Raw genomic sequence first — 10,044 nt, 5'->3', positions numbered from 1 at the left:
GCCTTTGCCCAAAAAGCTCTACTTTTGTCTCATCTGACCAGAGAACATTCTTCCAAAACGTTTTAGGCTTTTTCAGGTAAGTTTTGGCAAACTCCAGCCTGGCTTTTTTATGTCTCGGGGTAAGAAGTGGGGTCTTCCTGGGTCTCCTACCATACAGTCCCTTTTCATTCAGACGCCGACGGATAGTACGGGTTGACACTGTTGTACCCTCGGACTGCAGGGCAGCTTGAACTTGTTTGGATGTTAGTCGAGGTTCTTTATCCAACATCCGCACAATCTTGCGTTGAAATCTCTTGTCAATTTTTCTTTTCCGTCCACATCTAGGGAGGTTAGCCACAGTGCCATGGGCTTTACACTTCTTGATGACACTGCGCACGGTAGACACAGGAACATTCAGGTCTTTGGAGATGGACTTGTAGCCTTGAGATTGCTCATGCTTCCTCACAATTTGGTTTCTCAAGTCCTCAGACAGTTCTTTGGTCTTCTTTCTTTTCTCCATGCTCAATGTGGTACACACAAGGACACAGGACAGAGGTTGAGTCAACTTTAATCCATGTCAACTGGCTGCAAGTGTGATTTAGTTATTGCCAACACCTGTTAGGTGCCACAGGTAAGTTACAGGTGCTGTTAATTACACAAATTAGAGAAGCATCACATGATTTTTCGAACAGTGCCAATACTTTTGTCCACCCTCTTTTTTATGTTTGGTGTGGAATTATATCCAATTTGGCTTTAGGACAATTCTTTTTGTGTTTTTTTCTTTTAAGACAAATTAAATGAAGATAATAATAACAAAGAATTTGTGTTTGCAATCATTTTCAGGAAGAAACTGAGTATTATCTGACAGAATTGCAAGGGTGTCAATACTTTTGGCCACAACTGTATCAGTGTCACTTTATGCAGTAATAACTCTGGAACACTTCAACATATCCTAGTGATTTTGAGAAGGTTTTTTCGTGACACATTATACTTTATGATAATGGTAAAATTAGGTCAATATAATTTGTGTTTAATTTTAAAAATGATCAGAAATTTGACAAAACTAAAAAAAAATGCAATTTTCAAACTTTGAAAGATTATCTCTATAGTCATACCGTAGCAAACCATTAATAAATAACATTTCCCACTTGTCTGCTTTAAATCGGCACCATTTGTAAAATATTATTTAACTTTGTTAGCCTTTTAGGAGGTTTAAAAATGTAGCAGCAATTTTTCCTTTTTCCAAGGAAATTTACAAAATAATTTTTTACGGGACCGCTCCAGGTTTGAAGTGACTTTAGGGGTCCTATTTTTTGGAAATCCCCCAAAAGTGATATCATTTTAAAAACAGCACCCTTTGACATATTGGAACCTGCTGTCAGGTAGTTTATTAACCTTTCAGGTGCTTTTCAGGAATTAATACAAAGTGACATAACCAGAAGGAAAAATTGTATTTTTACCACCTAAATGTCACTAATATCTGAACATGTTACTATAGCCGGCAGACTCTAAGGCCGCTATTTGGCCGTGAATTGCCATAACAACCATCAGGACCACACGAACATGATCTCAGCGTGCCGATGGGGTTAAATGAGAAGCCCCCACACTCTGTGTACCATTTATATGACGTAGTCACTATTGATAGCAGCATCTGCGGGGTTAAACAGATATGGACGGGGCCAACGCTGGTCGTGGCTGATGCAAGTTGTCAGCTATAGTGGACAGCCGGCAGCTGCTGGATTGTCACCTGTATGGGGAGGCTAGGCTCTTACATCTCAGGTCAGTAAAAAGACGAATTAGCTGTCTTTAAGAGGTTAATGCTGAAGAGTTCAGTGGCGACCTGCCATTACTTGGGGATGGGAATATCCCTTCAGGGCAGGGCAGGATGTTCTTAGCGCTGTAATATCAACACGTTGCTAAATTGGCAGTGGGTGAATAAAAGCTTTGATACAATGTACTTCTCAGAATCATGTTACAGGGACTGTGCAGCTGTGAACAGATTGTCACTAGGACTATGTGAGTCTTGGGGTGTTACTAGGACTCTGGGTGTGATTGGGGTGTCACTAGGACTTTGTGACTCTTGGTGTGTTATTAGGCCTGTGTGGGTGTGATCGGGGTGTCATTAGGACTATGTGAGTCTTGGGGTGTTATTAGGCCTGTGTGGGTGTGATCGGGGTGTCACTAGGACTGTGGGTGTGATTGGGGTGTCACTAGGACTGTGTGAGTCTTGGGGTGTTATTAGGCCTGTGTGGGTGTGATTGGGGTGTCACTAGAACTGTGGGTGTGATTGGGGTGTCACTAGGACTTTGTGACTCTTGGTGTGTTATTAGGCCTGTGTGGGTGTGATCGGGGTGTCATTAGGACTATGTGAGTCTTGGGGTGTTATTAGGCCTGTGTGGGTGTGATCGGGGTGTCACTAGGACTGTGGGTGTGATTGGGGTGTCACTAGGACTGTGTGAGTCTTGGGGTGTTATTAGGCCTGTGTGGGTGTGATTGGGGTGTCACTAGAACTGTGGGTGTGATTGGGGTGTCACTAGGACTGTGTGAGTCTTGGGGTGTTATTAGGCCTGTGTGGGTGTGATTGGGGTGTCACTAGAACTGTGTGGGTGTGATCGGGGTGTAACTAGGACTGTGTGGGTGTGATCAGGGTGTCACTAGAACTGTGTGGGTGTGATCTGATCAGGTGTCACTAGGACTGTGTGAGTCTTGGGGTGTTATTAGGCCTGTGTGGGTGTGATCGGGGTGTCACTAGGACTGTGGGTGTGATTGGGGTGTCACTAGGACTGTGTGAGTCTTGGGGTGTTATTAGGCCTGTGTGGGTGTGATTGGGGTGTCACTAGAACTGTGTGGGTGTGATCGGGGTGTAACTAGGACTGTGTGGGTGTGATCAGGGTGTCACTAGAACTGTGTGGGTGTGATCGGGTGTCACTAGGACTCTGTGGGTGTGATCAGGGTGTACCTAGGACTGTGTGGGTATGATCAGGGTGTCACTAGAACTGTGTGGGTGTGATCGGGTGTCACTAGGACTCTGGGTGTGATCAGGGTGTACCTAGGACTGTGGGTGTGATTGGGGTGTCACTAGAACTGTGTGGGTGTGATCGGGTGTCACTAGGACTCTGTGGGTGTGATCAGGGTGTACCTAGGACTGTGTGGGTGTGATCAGGGTGTCACTAGAACTGTGTGGGTGTGATTGGGTGTCACTAGAACTGTGTGGGTGTGATCAGGGTGTCACTAGAACTGTGTGGGTGTGATCAGGGTGTCACTAGAACTGTGTGGGTGTGATCAGGGTGTCACTAGAACTGTGTGGGTGTGATCAGGGTGTAACTAGGACTGTGTGGGTGTGATCAGGGTGTCACTAGAACTGTGTGGGTGTGATTGGGTGTAACTAGGACTGTGTGGGTGTGATTGGGGTGTCACTAGAACTGTGTGGGTGTGATCGGGTGTCACTAGGACTCTGTGAGTGTGATCAGGGTGTACCTAGGACTGTGTGGGTGTGATCAGGGTGTCACTAGAACTGTGTGGGTGTGATCAGGGTGTCACTAGAACTGTGTGGGTGTGATCAGGGTGTCACTAGAACTGTGTGGGTGTGATCAGGGTGTAACTAGGACTGTGTGTGTGTGTGATCAGGGTGTCACTAGAACTGTGTGGGGGTGTGATCAGGGTGTAACTAGGACTGTGTGGGTGTGATCAGGGTGTCACTATAACTGTGTGGGTGTGATCAGGTGTCACTAGGACTCTGAGGGTGTGATCAGGGTGTCACTAGAACTGTGTGGGTGTGATCGGGGTGTAACTAGGACTGTGTGGGTGTGATCGGGGTGTCACTAGAACTGTGTGGGTGTGATCGGGTGTCACTAGGACTATGTGGGTGTGATCAGGGTGTACCTAGGACTGTGTGGGTGTGATCAGGGTGTACCTAGGACTGTGTGGGTGTGATCAGGGTGTACCTAGGACTGTGTGGGTGTGATCAGGGTGTCACTAGAACTGTGTGGGTGTGATCGGGGTGTAACTAGGACTGTGTGGGTGTGATCAGGGTGTCACTATAACTGTGGGTGTGATCGGGTGTCACTAGGACTCTGTGGGTGTGATCAGGGTGTACCTAGGACTGTGTGGTTGTGATCAGGGTGTCACTAGAACTGTGTGGGTGTGATCGGGTGTCACTAGGACTCTGTGGGTGTGATCAGGGTGTACCTAGGACTGTGTGGGTGTGATCAGGGTGTCACTAGAACTGTTTGAGTCTTGGGGTGTTATTACGACTGTGTGCGTGTGATTGGGGTGTCACTAGATCTTTGTGGGTGTGACTGAGATGTCACTAGGATTATGTGAGTGTTGAGGTGTAACTAGGACTGTGTGAGCCTTGGGGTGTCAATAAGACTGTGTGGGTGTGATTAGGGCATCATTGTGACTGTGTGAGAGTGATCTGGGTGTCATTAGGACTGTGTGAGTTTGATCAGGATTAGGGATGAGTGAATTCGATCGAGTCAGGGCTTATTCGGCAAGTTATAGCGCATAGCGAATGAGCTGCAGAGGGATTCCGGATACCTGGAGCGCGCTGGCTGATCAGCTGTTCGGCTCTGCAGCCACGTGTCGCGGCTGTGTCACAGTCACAAAACATGCATGGATAGCTGTGTGTTGGGCTCTCCATGCATGTGCTGTGACACAGCCTCGACACAAGCAGCTTTTCATGGTCTGTTACTAGGGGTGTCACTAGAACTGTGTGGGTGTGATCGGGGTTTAACTAGGACTGTGTGGGTGTGATCAGGGTGTCACTAGAACTGTGTGGGTGTGATCTGATCAGGTGTCACTAGGACTGTGTGAGTCTTGGGGTGTTATTAGGCCTGTGTGGGTGTGATCGGGGTGTCACTAGGACTGTGGGTGTGATTGGGGTGTCACTAGGACTGTGTGAGTCTTGGGGTGTTATTAGGCCTGTGTGGGTGTGATTGGGGTGTCACTAGAACTGTGTGGGTGTGATCGGGGTGTAACTAGGACTGTGTGGGTGTGATCAGGGTGTCACTAGAACTGTGTTGGTGTGATCGGGTGTCACTAGGACTCTGTGGGTGTGATCAGGGTGTACCTAGGACTGTGTGGGTATGATCAGGGTGTCACTAGAACTGTGTGGGTGTGATCGGGTGTCACTAGGACTCTGGGTGTGATCAGGGTGTACCTAGGACTGTGTGGGTGTGATTGGGGTGTCACTAGAACTGTGTGGGTGTGATCGGGTGTCACTAGGACTCTGTGGGTGTGATCAGGGTGTACCTAGGACTGTGTGGGTGTGATCAGGGTGTCACTAGAACTGTGTGGGTGTGATTGGGTGTCACTAGAACTGTGTGGGTGTGATCAGGGTGTCACTAGAACTGTGTGGGTGTGATCAGGGTGTCACTAGAACTGTGTGGGTGTGATCAGGGTGTCACTAGAACTGTGTGGGTGTGATCAGGGTGTCACTAGAACTGTGTGGGTGTGATTGGGTGTAACTAGGACTGTGTGGGTGTGATTGGGGTGTCACTAGAACTGTGTGGGTGTGATCGGGTGTCACTAGGACTCTGTGAGTGTGATCAGGGTGTACCTAGGACTGTGTGGGTGTGATCAGGGTGTCACTAGAACTGTGTGGGTGTGATCAGGGTGTCACTAGAACTGTGGGTGTGATCAGGGTGTAACTAGGACTGTGTGTGTGTGATCAGGGTGTCACTAGAACTGTGTGGGTGTGATCAGGGTGTCACTAGAACTGTGTGGGGGTGTGATCAGGGTGTAACTAGGACTGTGTGGGTGTGATCAGGGTGTCACTATAACTGTGTGGGTGTGATCAGGTGTCACTAGGACTCTGAGGGTGTGATCAGGGTGTCACTAGAACTGTGTGGGTGTGATCGGGGTGTAACTAGGACTGTGTGGGTGTGATCAGGGTGTCACTAGAACTGTGTGGGTGTGATCGGGTGTCACTAGGACTATGTGGGTGTGATCAGGGTGTACCTAGGACTGTGTGGGTGTGATCAGGGTGTACCTAGGACTGTGTGGGTGTGATCAGGGTGTACCTAGGACTGTGTGGGTGTGATCAGGGTGTCACTAGAACTGTGTGGGTGTGATCGGGGTGTAACTAGGACTGTGTGGGTGTGATCAGGGTGTCACTATAACTGTGGGTGTGATCGGGTGTCACTAGGACTCTGGGTGTGATCAGGGTGTACCTAGGACTGTGTGGTTGTGATCAGGGTGTCACTAGAACTGTGTGGGTGTGATCGGGTGTCACTAGGACTCTGTGGGTGTGATCAGGGTGTACCTAGGACTGTGTGGGTGTGATTGGGGTGTCACTAGGACTGTGTGAGTCTTGGGGTGTTATTACGACTGTGTGCGTGTGATTGGGGTGTCACTAGATCTTTGTGGGTGTGACTGAGATGTCACTAGGATTATGTGAGTCTTGAGGTGTAACTAGGACTGTGTGAGCCTTGGGGTGTCAATAAGACTGTGTGGGTGTGATTAGGGCATCATTGTGACTGTGTGAGAGTGATCTGGGTGTCAATAGGACTGTGTGAGTTTGATCAGGATTAGGGATGAGTGAATTCGATCGAGTCAGGGCTTATTCGGCAAGTTATAGCGCATAGCGAATGAGCTGCAGAGGGATTCCGGATACCTGGAGCGCGCTGGCTGATCAGCTGTTCGGCTCCGCAGCCACGTGTCGCGGCTGTGTCACAGTCACAAAACATGCATGGATAGCTGTGTGTTGGGCTCTCCATGCATGTGCTGTGACACAGCCTCGACACAAGCAGCTTTTCATGGTCTGTTACTAGGCATTGCTCCCACTAGCCAGTTTCCTACTCCACACTGATGAGAGGCAATACCCCGAAACAGCTGTCTGTGGATGGATACCATGTTTTGGCATAGGTGGTTTCCTTCATTGGAGACTGCCCTTCCCGTGGTTGTTCCTTCCCGGGGAAAGACCTGGCTAGTCACTGCCTGCGTTGAGAAACATGTGATGGTGTCTCCGCGGCTTATATATTTGTATGTTTTACATATTTCCCATAAGGGATGGGGGCAGTGCTATAGAATCACTGCTTTGAGAAACACGTGATGGTGTCTCCGCAGTGTCGGATGTTGATCTCCATGAGGTCATTCATCCTTCTCTTTTCATGGTCTGTTACTAGGCATTGCTCCCACTAGCCAGTTTCCTACTCCACACTGATGAGGGGCAATACCCCGAAACAGCTGTCTGTGGATGGATACCATGTTTTGGAATAGGTGGTTTCCTTCATTGGAGACTGCCCTTCCCGTGGTTGTTCCTTCCCAGTGAAAGACCTGGCTAGTCATTGCTTGCGTTGAGAAACATGTGATGGTGTCTCCGCGGCTTATATATTTCCAGACTTGTCTCCGTCTGGTACATAAGGGACGTCATTGGTCGGTGATTACACAGGAGCTGCCGGCAGCGTCTCCAGACTTGTCTCCGTCTGGTACATAAGGGACTTCATTGGTTGGTGATTACACGGAAGCTTCTGGCAGTGTCTCCGGACTTGTCTCCATAGAGCACATTGGGGACCTCAACGATTACACAGGAGCTGCCATCAGAGTCTCCGGACATGTCTCCATCAGGCACATCAGGGACGTCATTGGTCGGTGATTACACAGGAGCTGCCAGCAGTGTCTCCGAACATGTCTCCATCGGGCACATCAATGACGTCATTGGTCGGTGATTACACTGGAGCTGCCGGCAGCAGATCCTGATGATTTTTACATTCAGCAGCAGAACCTTCCTCGGACGACCATTGATGACCTCAGTGACAGCAGCCTAGGCCGGAGGTGCCTGGATTTCTGCATGAGGCTGGAGGTGCTGGAATTTCTGCACGAGGCCGGAGGTGCTGGGATTTCTGCACAGGGCTCAGACTCCAGACTGGAGAAAGATATTTAGTGATATCTAAAAAAAAGATATTTTGAAAAGTCTTTTTCCATCTTTTCACCATTTACAGATCAGTATCTCGTCTCCATCGTGTCATTTCCACCGGTAAACATCTTTTCTTTCTTCGTGTAGCAAATTTAATGTTGAAGAGTTCAGTGGCGACCTGCCATTATTTGGGGATGGGAATATCCCTTCAGGGCAGGGCAGGATGTTCTTAGCGCTGTAATATCAACACGTTGCTAAATTGGCAGTGGGTGAATAAAAGCTTTGATACAATGTACTGCTCAGAATCGTCTTACAGGGACTGTGCAGCTGTGAACAGATTGACGGATTAGTAAACACAAGAGTACGATCAGAACACTACTCCTGGAATTACCGATACCGAAACATTTTATTGAATTCAGACATTCTGTTAATCAGCTGCGGTTCAGGGTGATTGATGGGGTCGCTTTGTTGAGACGGGGTGGTGATAGGACTCTTTTGTTAAAAAGAAAGGAGTTGAAGTGGATTTCGACGTTAGGTACATTACAGCCGAGAGGCTTGAACCTTGACTATAATCTACATATTTGTACTAAATACTCCGCATAGTTCTTGACGGCATCATTCTTCTGGTTTTTGAATAGTAATAGTTGTTTTAATTATTTTTTGTGGTTTTATTTTTAGGAGTGATACGTGGTGAGGACCGGAGGACATGGGGACTGAATTGTCCTGAAGTTGGTGTTATATCCTTTCTCTTTTTCATTTGATTGATTTATGTTTTTATATGTTTTCAATCCCCTTGCCCTTATGTCTTTGCATGTAACAATAAAGTTATTTTTGGTATTAACAACTTATTTTGTATAATTATGGTGTCATTGTTTGGAGGCTGCTATGGATCAGGAATTAATGATCATCAGGTCAATCGACTTGTTTTTGATAGGAGTTGTGTGCTCTTTTACCACTGTAGGCGGGCTATAGTCTTGGTTTGGTGAACTGTCATGTGACTGGGTCATTTGGTTAGTTTGTTATGTATTTGCTACGGTAGCTAATAAAAATTCGCCTTCGTTATGCTTTTCCATACAGATCAATGGCATTTACTAATCCTAAATTATCATGGAGTTGGTTTTGGGAAGTGTAATTAATGTTGCTGTAGGTTGCGACCATGTGACATTGTCATGTGCTCGCGCTCTTGGTAGCATGCCGTTGTTTGGATCACGGTCATGTGATTTGCCACGTGACCGTTTCTGGAGCAACGTACTTTTGTTTGCTGTGAGGTTGTGGCTCGCATTGAGCGCTAGTGCGCCTGCGCGATATTTGAGATCAGTGATCGCGGAATTTCTGGTTGATCATGTGACCGCTTATTGTTCATTACGTATCTGTATGATGGAGATTCGCGTTGAGTGTTAGTGCACATGCGCGGGATTTGTACTGTGACAAGGCGAGATTTGGACTCGATGGTGGATGGGCGTCCTCTGATGACGCTATAATGTGGTTGCTGAGCACTGGATGGCGTCTCTGTGATAACACAGGTTATAGAGGTACTTCCAATTGGTTACTGGGTTTGGCGCTATTTTTGTGGCTACATCTATTGGCTAACCAGTTTTGATGATGACACCTTTATGTATGTTTACTTTTGATTGGTGGGGGGTGGCTAGGATACATACGAGACACCAACACTCCATGAGGGATTTCTTATATGTGATTGGATGTTTCTCTATTTACCTTTACCATGTGCTGCTGTATTTGTACCATTTCTGGTTTACATTTTATTACTCATGTTTATATTGTATTGTTATATATGTATTATGTATTTGTATTTGTTTTTTTGATATATGTGACGACTTTCTATTTATGTATGGGCGGATACTTGATATTGATTGGCCATTCTGGCCTATTTAAGACCGCCATATTTGCTATGTAAAAACACATGTGAAATGCACAAATGTGAACAAGTCTGTAGGACAATGTTCACACCACCCACTGATTGAAACTCAAACAAAGCACAGAATGAAAAATCTGCAAAAATACCTTGCAGTAAGACATATAATAATAGTCAGCAAGTGCTGGTAAAAAGATGACAACAAATACAGGGTATTTAGTCGATACGTTTTTTTGCAAAAAATGTATGCCAAGCTGCTCCACCACGTCACAGTAACCCCTATTGAAGCAGTCCCTATCTAATATATTTAAAACCTGAACATGTGAACAGTGTC

General features: G+C 46.9%; 1 long non-coding RNA gene across 1 annotated transcript; it reads left to right on the top strand.

Annotated features, from left to right (window-relative positions):
* The first annotated feature begins 7,950 nt into the window (after positions 1-7,950).
* On the top strand, positions 7,951-8,685 carry LOC141065435 (uncharacterized). The gene is made up of 2 exons (XR_012226411.1): positions 7,951-8,372; positions 8,516-8,685. It is a non-coding gene; the product is annotated as an uncharacterized lncRNA (long non-coding RNA).
* The last annotated feature ends 1,359 nt before the right edge of the window (positions 8,686-10,044 follow it).

This window comes from Dendrobates tinctorius, unplaced genomic scaffold (assembly GCF_039654945.1).
Source record: "Dendrobates tinctorius isolate UK_male_01 unplaced genomic scaffold, ASM3965494v1 ptg000251l, whole genome shotgun sequence".
NCBI lineage: Eukaryota > Metazoa > Chordata > Amphibia > Anura > Dendrobatidae > Dendrobates > Dendrobates tinctorius.
This window is presented reverse-complemented; position numbering and strand designations above follow the sequence as displayed.